At 45.8% G+C, this 16,188-nt stretch overlaps 1 protein-coding gene across 9 annotated transcripts in view; it reads right to left on the bottom strand.

Moving 5' to 3' along the window:
- GALNT11 (polypeptide N-acetylgalactosaminyltransferase 11) overlaps positions 1-16,188 on the bottom strand; it is a 94,681-nt gene that overhangs the window by 70,003 nt on the left and 8,490 nt on the right. For 3 of the 9 annotated variants that reach the window (XM_025200475.1, XM_025200479.1, XM_025200480.1), the window contains exon 1: positions 11,517-11,701. The exons of 2 other annotated variants lie outside the window; for them this stretch is intronic. The gene's annotated coding sequence lies outside the window, so the exon portion shown is untranslated. Of the gene's footprint in view, positions 1-9,289; positions 9,507-10,767; positions 10,792-11,516; positions 11,702-16,188 lie in introns of those variants that run through there. 4 more of the 9 variants (XM_025200476.1, XM_025200481.1, XM_014518581.2 and 1 more) reach the window with 4 other exon arrangements.

Raw genomic sequence — 16,188 nt, 5'->3', positions numbered from 1 at the left:
TAAAAAGCTCTTTGGAGCCTCAGCTCTCTAGTTTAAATTTTATGTTTAAGAAAATCTTTTTCTTTTTCTGCTCCAACAATGACAACAAAAGAATGCATCTGCCTCATAACTGCATTTTATTTAAAATATTGTGGGCCACTTGAATAGCACCTGGGGTCTTCCTTAATACTCATTTTCCACAAAACTGCACTTTTCATTTGCTGGAAGTATTTCAAATAAACTTATTTTCATTCGCAATAAACAAACGAACAATCAAGGTAGAAATTTTGCCCTGGAATTTATAGTTCCAACTCTGTCCTATGGCAGAGTGCTACAGGATTGCAATCAATTTGCTAGCAAAAACACCAAAACAAATGAACAAAAACCCCCCAAAACCCCCCAACATAAATGCCCCAAATTTACAACTAGAAGGCACAATGGGGATCTCAGTACTCGAAATCCTGAACACAAGGCGCACTGCACCGTCCTTTGTTCCACTCCAGTAAAAAAAAGACTGAAATTTTCAAGCAGCCTCTCTAGAGACAAGAATGGAGAGATAGGGCAGTTTGGAAACAGTAAGAAAAGAAATGCACACATGAAAAGAGGAGCAGGGAAGTGTCCGGGGGAGGAGGTAACATTTTTTTTAGGGGAGTGTAAATGCCTCAGTAGCACAGCGAGCTAATTTCACACTTCCCACCTAGCCTGGGATTAGCTGCCTCGCTGGCACTACCTGCCATTTCCTGGAATCCCAGAAGGCCCCTGCAAGGTCAGGGCAAGGCGACCCAGCACAGACAAGGGGCTGGGACTTGGCCCCTGCAACAGGGGGAGATGACCGTTGTATCCTCTCTCATACTGAGGAATTTACCGAAGAAAAGCAAGTCTGCCCGCTGCCGCCTCTGTGATAGGGACACCCTTGGGAGGACTGGTCACTCACCAGAAGTGATACAGTTCACAAGAATCAGTTACATTTGGGGGCATCTCTAGTCCAAATTGAAAGTCTAAAGCATCAAAAGAATCAGTACACCTAAAACAGAGAACCAAAGAATTCACTGATTAGATTTTTCTAGCCATCATGAATTAGCTTTTTGGGAGAACAGGAGATATGCCATAATCCTCCCTCTGTCCTAAATTATTTCAGAAATCCTTCCAACAAGACCTGGAACACCTATAAGAGTTGTATATATGTGGGGGATTGTGGGGCGCAGTGCGAGTGTGTGGGGTTTGTGGGGTGTGAGGAAGGGGGGGCTGTGGGGACCCCCCCGTGCACCCCCATGGTGCAGCAGCAGGCAGGGGTGCTCAGGGCACTCGGCGTGGTGCGGCTCTGGCCAGCGCTGTACATCACAGTGAGGGGTGCATCCTCTACCAGGCAGTCTGTATTGCTGGCACTCCCTGAACTCGCCAGGCACAGGAGGGAAACCCCGCATGCTGAAACCAGCTGCCTTTCCCCCACGCCACGGGAAGGTGCCTAGGGCTTTCCTCCCATGCCGCAGAGCCCCAGTGGGGAAGACAGCCACCTCCAGCATGCGGGGCTTACCTCCCATGCCCAACAAGTACAAGAGCTGCATATGTGCACAGGGAGCGCTGGCAATACAGACGACCCAGTAGAGGCTGCGACCCTTGCTGAGATATGCAGCGCTGGCCACAGCTGCACCCCACCCGGCACGAGTGCCCCAAGTACCCCATCTGCTGCTGCCATCTACCACTGACAGGTTGTCTGCATACCACTGGTGGTACTCATACCACAGATTGGGAATGGCTGAGGTAGATATCCCTAATTTAATTATATTAAATATGTGGTAAATTTGCATAGTTTTAAAAAAAACACTTTCCATCTTTCTGTAGCATCTGTGAAAGACCAGATTTCTTAGCATGTCAGAAGTCTTCACCAGAACTCCCCAACTGAGTCTGGCAAAGAACAAATTGGAATAACACTTGCGTCTAAGTCATCTTCAAAACTATAAAGTGTCTATGTCCTGAACACATCTCCGCATTCCTTATAAGTGGTAAACACAAAAGGGATGACGGCTGTGATCAGGTTTCCACTGAAGTCTGCAATGAAGAACTTGCACTTCTTGCAGTGGTGCAGGATCAGATCCTAAAGGACTTGGCTAGGAATACACAGAGCCTATGTCACAATTCAAACATAGAAGTTCGTCAGCTCAGACCATCTACTGCTCCTTTACTTATTTAATTTTTTCAGATAAATATTTACCAGCTGGCTGAATTTCAGCCCTGCGCAAAGAACCGGCTGACATGATTTAAGCCTGAAAGCTTAAGTGTGACATAACAGGATTTAGGTTGTGTGCTGTCCCTTCTGCACACAGCTGACCTGCTCATCTGGTGGAAAACGCCCATTCTCCAATGCTCTAGTAAAGGATACCAAAAAGATCTGTAGATTTCTGAATATTTCCCCTCCCCACCAGATCTAGGTGGCTCAGTGTAAAAAACAAACTGGTCTTCTATTCCCCATGTTAATGAAAGTCAAGGATGTTGCCACAGTGAACCCAAGTTCCAGAAAACGCAAAAGGACGCAGAAAAGCAAGGCAACTGAATGGCCAGGTACAGCCGTTCAGTATAATCCTGGCTCTGGCCGGTTGACCTGCAAACCATTAGTGCTCATCTACACTACAGGCAAGTATATGCATTAACACAGAGGGCAGCAGCATATGGGCATAGGTTGTTCCAGCCCATGGCTCAAAAAAGTTTCTGGGCACTGCACTAGCCAGTTATCTGCATGGCAGGAGAGGAGAGAAATCTGCTTTAATATCAGATCTAGGTGAATATGCTACTATGGTACAGGTGCTCCCATTCCCACTGGCTATCAGAAAATCATAGAAAATTAGGGTTGGAAGGGACCCCAGGAGGCCATCTAGTCCAACCCACTGCTCAAAGCAGGACCATCCCCAAATAGATCATCCCAGCCAAGGCTTTGTCTAGCTGGGTCTTAAAAACCTCCAAGGATAGAGCTTCCACAACCTCTCTGGGAAACCTGTTCCAGTGCTTTACTACCCTCCTCATGAGAAAGTTTTTCCTAATATCTAACTCAAACTTCCCTTGCTGCAACTTGAGCCCATTGCTCCTCGTTCTGTCATCTGTCACCACTGAGAACAGTTCAGCTCCATCCTCTTCTGAACCCCCTTTCAGGCAGTTGAAGGCTGCTATTGAATCCCCTCTCCGTCTTTTCTTCTCCAGACTAAATAAGACCAGCTCCCTCAGGCTCTCCTCATATCTGCTGGCAACACACCTACCAATGCAGCATGGTAGGCCATTGGCCTTCCTGGCAACAAGAGCACACTGTTGGCTCATATTCATCTTATTGTCCACTGCGACCCCCAGGTCCTTTTCTGCAAAGCTGCTGCCCAGCCAGTCAGCCCCCAGCCTGTACTGGTGCATGGGATTGTTTCCTTCTAAGTGCAGGACTTTGCACTTGTTCTTACTGAACCTCGTGAGAGGTACACGCACAATTACAACCCTTGACTCACGCACACAGAAGCACATTTCTTGCAGCACAGACCAACCATTTCTGACCACTGATTACCTTCCTTCTTCACGCTTCCTGAGACAGACATTTTCTTTCAAAGACATCTAAGAGTAAACCTGCCCTGCAAAGACTAACTCACATAGCCATGTCTGGGCTAGGTTTAACCTTGTGAGCTCAGGTACAGCTAGCAGTACTGCTACACCACCAAAGAGCTCATTGCAGGCTCCCTGCAAACATGTTTACCCAATTTCTTGGGCAGGCTAACCCAGTGGTTCTTGACCTTTTTAGACTCAAGGCACCTCCCATTGGACTCCAGGCCCAGCTCCATAACTTTGGTTATTTGCATGACGCTCAATTTAAAAAACGAGTGTTTATATTACAGGGCTTACCTCCTTACACAAGGGCCTGGGCAGTAGGGGTGAGGGTCATTTAGGCAGGGACAAGCCTCAGCTTGGATCATCGCCTCATACCTTGAGGCACCCTTCAAAGGACCCGGTGGCACCCCAGAGTGCCCTAGCACCCTGGTTGAGAATCGCTGTGCTAGCCAGACCCAAGGAATACGATCGCTGGAAGGAAGCACAAGGTTGGAACTGCAGGGCAAAGCCAGCCCCACCCAAGTTTCCTCTCCTCCCTCAGCATCCCTCCTTCCCCAGGCTCCTAATTCATGGCTCATACCAGGAACCAAACAGGGGAGCTTTAAGATGAAGATCAGCAGGGACATAACTTGGAAGCAATCCCTCAGCTCAGAGTTTTCAGCTGGTAAGAGCCTCCAGGGCAAGAACACTAACAGGACAAGACAGTATATACGAAGGACCTGGCGGATGTATCCACACAGACTCCAACACAAGAAAAATCCTGCTTTGCGCTATGCTTATAACAAACTGACCTGGGCTCCAAGCACACAGCTTAAGTAAGATCCAGTTTGCCCACTCCCCTGCCAGCTCAGTTAGCAGAGCACAGCCTCCTCCCCTCTATCCACGCTATCTGGTCACTGCCAGTAAGACCATCTCTCTAACCAAGCTCCTCACCTCTCTAGCTCTGCAAACTTTTCTGGAACACAACTTTTTCCTCTTTAAAGTATTCACTGACTGTCTCGTCCAACATCCCTCTTCAGCTGGACACACAACATCACATTATAGCGGTGTTGTAAGCGCTCAAGGAAATGTCTTTTCTCCCAGCTGACCTCCTCCTGTAGGATTTTGAAACTGCAGGATTAAAAGCTGAGTCATATACTGCTGAGCCAGCAAGGCCGCTCACGCATCCAGATGCTGTGAAGAACCTGCCTCTCAGACTGCCTACCTGCTCTTATCTCAAGATCTCTTACCAGTGTCCTCACCACTCAACTCGGGATGCACTGAGAAGGTGCGTGGTGAAGATTTAAGGTCCATTTAGAAATACTGATTTTTGTATGCACCTACATATACACACACTGCCTGAGTAGCATCAGCATTCCTGATCACACAATTAAATATACAGCTCTGTCTTATTGGCCTTAGAGTTCACCTAGGCAAAGGCAGCAGGCTTAAATAGTTCATTCCAAACCCTTTAAGGAAAGAAGCAAAATTTAATTAACCAGATGATAAATTCTGCCAACAGATAAAAGTACAACCTCATTTATGTTGCAAATATGAAGATGTAGTCACCACAAGAGGCCCACTCTAAAACACACGATTAAAGCATGACTGTTTTGTGGCGGGAAGACTAACCTAACTAAAAACGCACGCAAAAAGATCAAATACAATATAGCAATGCAGGCTTTAAGCATACCAGAGGGAGCTGTTCTTAATAAGGTCCCTTGGGGTTACAGCATGGACTAGACTGGAGTCAGCTATGGCATTTTCCCCATCGTTATTGAAAGGCAATAGCTGTCAGCATAGGAATTCTCAAAATACCTTAAGCAAACAATTATTCTCTTTCCTCCAGAAGAACATCCTGGATGAATACAAAACAGGAAGAGATACCAGCATTTTTTGTCCACAGATAAGATGTTAAGCCTCATAATAAACGTTTATACCCATTAACAACACCAATTATCTCAGAGCACATTATAAATGTTAATTAGCCATCACAATATCCTGTGCAGTAAATTAGGGGATATTATTTATTATGTATAGTGCCATAGGCCCAAGGAACCCTCATCATATACTGGCCAAGCACTAAAAGCAGTTCCTGTATCAAGGATATCACAACCTGTTCTGTAGGTAGGGAAATAGAAGCACAAGACATAGCAACACAGGACTGGGAGAGGTTTTCTACATTTTCAGGTAATCATAGATTTCAAGCAGTCAGGCAGACAGAAAAAGAAGTTGAAAACAAATTCAAGTGCAATCCTGAGGGTTGACCAAACAGCCCCGTTTCTAAAATGTTTTTCTGCCAGCCATATCTTCTCAAAGAGACCGACAAAAGTGGAAAAACTGTCCACATATACTTGGGAAGCAAAATGTATTAGCTATCTAGTTGGGAGAGATGCCAGACAGCTCTCCAGCACAAAATGAAGGAGGGCATTTTGTGCCCAAAAGCTTGTTTAAACCTCTCCCCCAACTATACAGTTGGTCCAGTAAAAGATATCACCAAAAAACCTCTTGCCCCATTTCTAAACATCTTTTACATCTCACATATTATTTGAACTATCTTGGTTACAACTCTTCTACATTTATAACTGGGGAAATTATAAAACTGTACAAAAAAATCAAATGCACAAAATGAAAGCTATCCTTTCATCATCTCTTTGTTACAGTGACGAGTAACAGAATGAACAAAAGTTGTTCAAGTTACTTATTACTTTTTTTTGCCTTTTTTTAACAGCAGTATAAATATGCATTGACAGAGTTTGAGCAGTTTACTAAAAGCATGTCAGTCAGCAGAGCAGGGAAAAACCCCAAAACTCTGACTCCCGGGCGCATCCTGGAGAAACTATACTGTATCTCAGTCTAATGTCACCCACCCCCTCGGCATAAGTCGTAAGGTACACCACCTCCTCTCATTCCTAACCTAAGAACTGAATCAATCATCAAAAGTGCTAATGTTTAAATCCATTAATAAGTCGCCAGAAACAATGACACTGAATGTCAAACAGCTGTCCCTGCCCCAACTGGTAACTCATTCTAACAAATATTGAACCGCCAGACACCTGAGCCTTCAATCGTTGCAGGAAAACACTAAGTACAGAATGCATTTCACAAGAGTTTGGCTTAAAAAGAAAGGGACGGTTAGAAGAACTTTAACCAGCCCTTGCTTAAAGACCAGCATTTGTTTGGCTTCGCCTCAAAGGTTTTGTAAACTCACCTTCTGACTAGATGTTCAGTCACTGTGCCAAAACTTGAGCCTGTCAGAGGTCAAACAGAGGAACAGCTTAACCTCAACTTTTTTAAACCGGAGTCAGAATTGTGCGAGAAAACAATATAAATACAGCTTTGGATTCTTCAAAATAGGTTTCCTGAAACATGCCACTAACTTCCTGTAAGGTTGCCTGCAAGAGCTGGACCTTTTTAGTGAAGGGAAGAAAAGAGACGTGTGTGGGTATGTGTGCGCTCCTAGTTTTTTGATCAGAAATGTAAGAAGTTGCTAAAACTGATATTATAGTTGTCAGTGGAAGTAAAGAAACAAACCTGTGGAAGATCTTTCTGAAGGAGTGGCTATTTAGGAGAAAACATCACTTCGTTATCTTAGCTCTATCCAAGTATCTGTGTTTCCTCCTTTGATATCCTTAGCTTGACAACAACTTCCTTGCTTCTGATGCCGAGCTTGGGCAATAGCGAAGTCTTTGTTAACAGTTTCCCCTTCTCCCCCAATTCCCCCACCAACATCGTTTTTACTTTTCATCTGTTCACATAACAGTACCAGCACTGGTGGCTGTGTGGTAGAGTTTCTGCCTACCACGTGGAAGATCTGCGTTCAAGTCCTAGCTGGGGTGAGTGAAGTAACAAGGAAACGTTCTTGTTGCAGTGGAAAGGGGTCAGTGTGTTTTTAAGGGACTGGACTCGATGATTTTCCAAGGTCCCTTCCAGCCCTAACATCTATGAAATCTGTGCAGAAAGTTTCTAGAAAAAGCAGTATTTATAGTATAATAAATATGGATTAGACTAAGAGGAGGGCAGCACTCTCCCACTCACAAAGTCAAGTTTAGGTGTCACTTGCAATAATTGCATGCAACAACTTCCATGTTTGGAGTGAAAGATTAGCATTAACAGCACTAAGAACTAAAGTCATCTTCACTGGGCATTCTGGACATACCGTTTGCCCTCCCCGTCGGCATCTACTCTGCCACTGCTTGAAACAAGACTATTGTGCCGTGACACTGAGCCTAGACCCACCAGGACAACTACTAGTTGAACAACAACTGATTCCTTGGGACAATAAACAACAGGAATGGGAGTGAAGGTTACAGGCTAATAACCAGGATGGCAAGGGAGGGCACCAAGCACAGAAATTTGGTTAGTGCCCACTGCCCCATGAAGGCATCTAAGGAATCAAAGGACGTTGCCCAGTGAAATTCTGCTTGAAGACTCCATGCAGGACCTGCCAACCTATGTCTCCAATGGGTCATGGGACTGAGGTGCAGTATAGGTCTCCTCACCCTCAAAAGTATCTCACCATGTTGTGTCTAGACAAGATGTGAGGGCAAGGTGGTGAATGGTATGGAGTATGAGCATATGAAGGTGATGAGGATGAACAGGTTTAATGTCCCCTAGTCTGCTCAGAGGGGGTAGCAGAGAATGCAAGGGGGGCTGCTAAGGCAGGAGTCCCACGACAAGCTCCAGAGGGCTGTGGGATGCGGCAGCCAGAGACTGCCCCCTCACCAGACCTGTTGGGCACAGGCAAGGAAGGTTGGTGGCAGGATGGCCTTGCCCTCCTGAAGCAAGCAGCTCGGAGAACGTGGCATGGGCAGCTCCCTGCTCTGGGCCACCGCAAACGAATCTGCCCATCCCTGCCTGACAAAGTCCAGGAGGTCTCCGATACAAGTAACGTGAGCCAGGATTATCTTCCAGCACACTCGGGGGACCCCTGTTACCAGCACCACCAGCTGTGATTTTTCAGCTGGGGCTCAGATGGGAGATCTCTGCATCTACAGATCTAAGAGGAGACCAGCTTCCAGAGCTGAGGAGGTGCTAGCAGAAATCTGGCAGTTTGCCGAAGTCTTGTAGGGGAAGACCTCTCAGATTAAAAAGCTGTTGCTTGTACATGAACCCTCAGAAGCAGCAAAAGGCATACCCCATCAAGCACCACACCTCTTAAAACCCTAGGAGCCTCTGCAAAGCCTTGAGAGAGGTCCTTTCGAGGGTGCTGTAGGGTGCCACACAATGCTAAGCACTGTTAAATGTACAAACATGGTTCACAAGGTAAACCCAGAGGACTCGAATAAGAATCCATAGCGTCAAAAATATTGGGGTCTTCCTCAGTTCTTTGCAACAGAAAAATTGCTCTGTTATATTTCTGTCGTCAAAAAACAGGTGAAAACTAAGAGCTGGCATTTTCCTAGGACTGCATCAAGTCTGCCAAGGGGTACCTGGAGTCTGAAAAAAGGTTGAGAATCACTGATCTGTGGTTGGACCCAGGAAATGGCAGTCCTTATGTTCTCCTGGATTTACAGTTAACACTAATTAACTTTTTCATACCACCCAAGAACTATCGTTTCAGCAGATATCACTGCAGTGTCTGACACTTGGCTCACACTCCAATGATTTTCTTCTGTTCAAAGGCCAGAAACATATATTTAAACAAAAGCTTAGATTCAAGAGCACAGCAAACAGCTGATCATGAATCCACACAACTTGACTCCCAACAAATACGTTTCTACCATCTTTTTACTAGCACATGAGATTCACCTACCAGCATGATCTACTGAAGAGGATTTTCTTTCATTCACCAAATGCAGGGTTTCCAACTGTTTAAATTATTGCCATTACAAGAGGAGTCAGCTACTGGACACTGCAAATGAGACTACTATGTTGCAACAAACAAGTGTGTAATCTCAATTCTTATACGGGCTTTCCACTTTAAAGTGTCACAACGCAAATCTCATTCTCCCAGTTTCTTGACTTGTAAACTGAGGAAAGAGAAGGAGAATGGGGGGAGAAATTAGGCAACTTTCTCAAGCTGAAAACAATTAAAAATGGTCAACCTACATAATGGCCAGCAACCAGCTGTGAGGAAATAAGGAGGAAAAGACTCTAAGGCCTCCTACAGACATTATATTTATGACAATTAACATGTACATCACATCATAAATAGTAAACCTGCCATACATTCAGGCAATTAATGGTGCAACCAAACAAGAAACTAGCCACAAAAATTGTTTCACATGGGGACATTGGCAGTCCGCATGCCAGGCTGCATCACAGCTGTCAGCCTGCTGATGCACAGAGATCCCATCAGCTGGGAGCTCCCCATGCAAGTTGATGTTGTGCTTCCCATTGCACCCTTTCAGGGACCAGCCCCAGTACTGCATTTCCTGGAGCACCCTGGCATCAGGGACAGAGTCCTCGATGGTGGGCTCCTCACCCACCTGTTGCAAGATTGGAATATGACAAATTTTATTCTGAATCCTAAAAAATCATGAGTCCTGCCATGCACATGGCATGGCAAGATGCCCGATTCTGGGGATGTGGGATAAAGTTCGCCATATCCTAATTGCACAGTACAAATCTAGGAGTACATGCCCATTCATTTAAATAAGATGAGTCTATGAAACACAGCTTTGAAAGGCCTAAGCAAGTCGCTGATGACCTCAGGGTCAAATGGGAGTCACAGCATTTTACTGAAATCAACAGGAGTTGCACACACCCACCTTCCTACATCTGAAGTAAAGTATACAAGACATCAATATGTCTGCATATTACAGCTCCTGCCATTAAGGCACTCAACAGGCAATTTAACCTCCAAATACAATATATTTACTTCATCTTACAGATAGGGAAACAAGCTAATTGTCACCTGATTTTCAGAAGTGCTGTCTAATGGTCAGCAATGAACTGAACTGCAGTCCATGGAAGCTGCAGGTGCTGAGCACCTATGAAAAACATGTCGGTGTGACCCTCTGCTGGGTGACAGAGTACAGTAGGGTACCCTCACGCTTGCACAGGTTTAACCAACCAGGGTGTATAGGCACAGAACAGCTAGACTTCTTTGGAAGGGGAAAATAAAATCCCCTCAATAGCAGACTCTCTCATCAATACACAGGATAACACAGGCAGAATACCAATGTTAGGTCTAATTAGTGATACAGCCTTGTGTCAGATTCATAAGAGTCCAGTTCATGCTTAGAGAATTCAAGTACATTTGGATTAGAAATACCAACTTATAAATACCAGAAAGTGTTCGACGCCAAGCTAATGAAGTGGTGGTCAGAAGCTGGGTTTACCCAGCTGTGCTGCACAGTCCTCCTTTCACGCTAAGATGCTGCTGTCTACCCACACACCCGGCACCAGTCCACCTATGGCATTCTCTTGCCTAGCCCTCTTCTTAACAACGTGCGGTGATGTAGGATTTCTCCGCTGGCTGTTATTTTAAGCCATCTGGCACACAAACACACAGCATGCTGCTCACGACATCCTCTTCCTTTGAGATGCTAACAAAGATTTCTCTTCTCATCAGTGCAAGGGTATTTTCTTTTCACTAGCTGAAACAGCTCCTAGACAAACGGGAAGACCTGTGTGCTAGTTCAAAAAAATATATATATATTTATTTTTTTTTTTAAATCTGTGGGCATTTTGTAATGCAAACAACACACATCCTGGGAGTCATCCACCAATCACCCCTTGCAGACACAGCTATAAAATTAAAGACGCATTGAACAGTGGCCTTTGATTCAGCCTCTCCTCCATTAAACAAGCAAGCGTTCATATCTAAACACACTACAGTTTTCAACAAGACTCCAGTGCTCTATACAATACTAATCAGACATATGCTAAAAAGCCTGCAAGGTCAACCCCATGGAAGTAAATTTCCCAATACATTTATAAAGGTTTTAAAACTACCTACTTATTCCTTTGCAGATTAGAGCCCTAAAAGAAAAGGATGAATACAAAACAACTCGGGGGGGGGGGGGGGGGCTTACCTTTCTCCAGCAGAGCCAACACTACAAAAACAGGGCAAGGTTACGTGGTGAAAGCATATTTACTGCAGTTAGGTCAAATCCAGCTGGTCTCTTCAGTCCCAACGAACAGTAAAACACTGAGCCTGACACTGAACACTTTGCTTCCGAGTACTGCTTATGAGTCCCAAGGAGGCTAGTAACAAGCACACGTCTCTCTCTATGACGACAGGCTAATTTGGATGAGATCTTAGGAAATGAATGCTGCAAAACTATTTCTGATTTGGCTGCATCCCCTGTCCCAGAGAGAGCACTGTGAACTTTTTTTTTTAACTAATGCATGATCCATATGTTTGGCAGCACAAGCAGTGGTAAGACTTTGTGCTGCTGATTACTGCAGAAGTGTAAATGCTAACTACATCTAGGACAGTGATTCTCAGCCAGGGTGCAGAAGCACCCAAGGGTGCCCCAAGATACTTTGAAGTATGCCCCAAGGTATAAGGAGATAAGCCAGCTATGAGGAGATAAAGCAGATAAGCACTGACCCAGGCTCAGTCCCTGCCTGGCCGTTCCCGCACCCGTATTGCCCAGCCCCTCTACAAGGAGGTATGCACTGTAATAAATACCGTAAGTTAATTTTTGAAATGGGGTGCTATTCAGTTCACATAAGGTATGGAGGGGTGCCTTGAATCTAAAAACGTTGAGAACCACCAGTCTAGGGTATTATTGAAGCATCCATCATCACAGCATCTACACACCATTGATTGTAATGGGAGCATTAGGGGACTGTTAAAGCTGTGCAAATATTTCCATTCTGATTGCCCATTTGCTCCTTGCTTTTCAAAAGAGTTGAACTTGTAAACTTCGTGTTCTGGCTGAAATATTTTAGACTTTTCTTCTTCTTGATTCTCCATCTGTTAATTGAGCAAAAGTGGTTTGGCTTGTTTTTCCTAGAGCTAATACAAGTGAAAACACATTTCCCCCCGTTATAAGAAAATCCTGAGACTTCTTTTGAATAGTTCTTTGGACAAAAAAGCTGGGAAATAGCACTGGCATTTGGCAGCCAAATATACCTCTGTGAGCAAAAGTAGTCACAAACTACTTCAAGATCGTTTCAGGCTGGACGTAAGGAAGAATTTCTTTACTGTCCGAGCCCCCAAGGTCTGGAACAGCCTGCCACCGGAGGTGGTTCAAGCGCCTTCATTGAACACCTTCAAGATGAAACTGGATGCTTATCTTGCTGGGATCCTATGACCCCAGCTGACTTCCTGCCCTTTGGGCGGGGGGCTGGACTCGATGATCTTCCGAGGTCCCTTCCAGCCCTGATGTCTATGAAATCTATGAAAAGTACTTTTGAGTGGGCCACTAAAAATTAGGTTTGATTTCACTGAGCTTGTCTGTATTGCGCATGCACAGCATACTACGCACACATTCCTGGCTGAACTCATGTGGCAGGCTGGACTAAGGTCCAATCCTGCAATAAGATCCATGAAGACACAACGTTGCATAGAATTCACCGCAGGATTTCATTTTCATTTGTGCAGAAGAAAATATATCTAAAGCGTTTTGGGGCTCAGACAAAGGAACTTTACAGGACACCTAGGTTGCCTGCAGGTAAGGGTCAGAAGCATTAGTTAGGCAAGGCTGCTCCAACAGGACTGACAAATCCCATCGTTCCCAAGGGTCACAGCTGTCCTCACGAAGCCAGCATGAAGGGGACAATCTGCTTCCATCTTGCCAACCAGAGCTAGAATTCACAGCCTGTCAGCTTATCTTCTCCACACCAGAAGAGGTTGAGACTTGAAGCACAAAGTTCCTTTGTGTTGCACTTTCTTTATGTTCTAATGCTTTTTTTCCTTTATTATCTGGAAAATTACATCTAAATATATTAGCAGAGTTAAGTCTTCACAGTTAGGCAGGAAACTATAGGCCAGTCAGTCTTACCTCGGTCCTGGGTAAGCTTTTTGAGAGAATTATCCTGGCGCATGTCCACGAGGGGCCGGCAGGGGAGATTATGCTTAGGGGCAATCAACACGGGTTCATTCGAGGCAGGTCCTGTCAGACCAACCTGGTGGCCTTCTATGACCAGGTCACAAAATCCTTAGACACAGCGGTAGCAGTGGATGTGGTCTTTCTGGACTTTAGGAAGGCCTTCGAAACTGTCTCTCACCCCATTCTCATTAAAAAACTAGGAGACTGTGGCGTTGACACCTACACAGTCAAATGGGTCACTAACTGGCTGGAGGGCCGCACCCAGAGAGTGGTGATGGACGGGTCATTTTCGACCTGGATGGATGTGGACAGTGGGGTCCCCCAGGGCTCGGTCCTCAGGCCTACACTGTTCAACAGCTTCAGCTACTTGGACGGGGGTTTAAAAAGCACCCTGTTCAAATTCGCAGATGACACTAAGATGTGGGAAGAAGTGGACACACTAGAAGGGAGGAATAGGCTGCAATCAGACCTAGACAGGTTACAGGGGTGGGCAGATGAGAACAGGATGGGTTTCAACACTGACAAGTGCAAGGTGCTGCACCTGGGGAGGAAGAACCAGCAGCATACCTACAGGCTGGGGAACTCCCTTCTCATCAGTGCAGAGGCAGAAAAGGATCTTGGACTCATTATTGATGCCAAAATGAACATGGGCTGACAGTGTGGGGACACGGTCACAAAGGCCAACCATATACCTTGTCATGCATGCACAGATGCATCACAAGCAGGTCCAAGGAGGTGATCCTCCCCCTCTATGCGACACTGGTCAGGCTGCAGTTGGAGTACTGTCGAGCCCCAAAAGGAGAGGGCGGGGGGGGATCTAGTGGCTGTTTACAAACTAGTCAGAGGGGACCAGCAGGCATGGGGGGAGTCCCTGTTCCCCCGAGCACTACCAGGAGTGACAAGAAATAATGGTCACAAGCTGGCAGGGGGTAGATTCAGACTAGACATCAGGAGGCGCTACTTCACAGTCAGGGTGGCTAGCATCTGGAACCAACTTCCAAGAGAAGTGGTGCTGGCTCCTACCCTGGGGGTCTTTAAGAGGAGGCTGGACGAACACCTTGCTGGGGTCGTTTGACCCCTGGTACCTTTTCCTGCCACGGCAGGGGGGCAGACTTGATGATCTGCTCAGGTCCCTTCCAACCCTACCAACTATGAAACTATGACTAACTCTCCCAAGGTAACAGCCACGTTAACCTTCCTATGCTAATCTATGAGCTACCAACTGCAACGCAGTCTGCCTCCACGGCTGAAGCTGGTCAACTGGAATCTACTGCAATTTTTTACCTTATGTAAATTATTTTTGATGTATAAAGTATTAAAAAGAAAGCTGGCAATGCATTTGCTGTGCTTTGAAACTAAAAGCAACTGTTTAGAGCTAGCATGCACAAGTGCAATTCTACTGAAGAAGCAGGTATTAGCCCAGTGGCTCTAAGCACAAAGTAAAGGATAATATGAATATTATATGCTCATAGAAAAATATATAAGCACAACCCCTCCTATAACAGCATCTTTATTTCCAACTGCCTGATCCATATCTTTTCCTAGGGCTATCTTTCTACAGGAACTTCTCTGAAAGGCATCCTGGGGGAAAAAATGGTCTTTATATTTGGAAAAGCCAAGCAATTGCAGCTCTAGGGTAACCATTTTATAACTTACTCTTTCTAAGCTGGTAAGCATTCCTAGCTCCTGTTGATTTTCTTCCCCCCCACTTCCTGGGGTGATGGAAAATTCTTACAAGTAACATGAATATATTACAGGTCTGGATATTTTAGTAATAAACATTACCTCAAAATAACTAGAACAAGCTCAAGAAACAGTTCAAACAAAGTTTTATTTGAACCTTGAAGCCAATTTGCACTTCTGGCAAGGCAGAAATACAGATCTCTCTTTGATCCCATTGATTTTACACCTCCAGCATAGAACTGAAGAGGAGACCCTTGGTATTAGCACTAGGTGGAAGAGCTGAGATGTACAACTTCCACTCTATAAACAAGAAAAAGGTTTTTTTGTGCTGAGACTGTAGGATTTGCTGAATGAAGTACTACTTGCTTTGCAGCCAGTTTTCTTCAATGGAAGACTTAAATTTCTAGAGGCAGCCATACAGCAGGCCACGTTCTCAAGACTGCCTGCCAAAACTGGTGTCAGTGTGGAGGAAACCTGGAGATTAGAGGTGCACCGATACATCGGTCCAATATCGGATCAGCACCAATATAAAGAAAATTGTCTATATCGGAAATCAGCCTGATGCAGCCGATAATTTGGCTGATAAACGGCCTGTGCGTGCACGCAGCCGCAATGCAGCACGTTGGCGGCGAGTAGCACAGCGAACAGCTTGGAGAGCTGCATGCAGCTGTTAAGTCTGGTGTGGTGGAAGGGGACAGAGGAGGGACACGGTCGGGCACAGATCAAGACTCCCACAGTGAGGAGGGTATGGGGCTGGGGCAGGCACTGTCCAGCCAGGGTGGAGGGGGGGCACAGGATGGAGCCACAGCTTGTTCGGGGGGCACAGGAAGGGGGGGGAGCTCCCGCCACAGTGCACAACTTGTCCAGCAGCTCCCACTGCTGCTCCTGCTGTTCATCCAGGAGGGAAACAGGGGGAGGGGGCGCTGGATTTGTGCAGGGCAGGCAGCTGCAGTGCTGGGAAGGGGACTATGGGGCAGCTACAGAGATTTTTGGAGTGGCTGGGGGCCCCCTCCCCCTGCCG

This window comes from Alligator sinensis, unplaced genomic scaffold (genome assembly GCF_000455745.1).
Source record: "Alligator sinensis unplaced genomic scaffold, ASM45574v1 scaffold599_1, whole genome shotgun sequence".
NCBI classification, from domain to species: Eukaryota; Metazoa; Chordata; order Crocodylia; family Alligatoridae; genus Alligator; species Alligator sinensis.
This window is presented reverse-complemented; position numbering and strand designations above follow the sequence as displayed.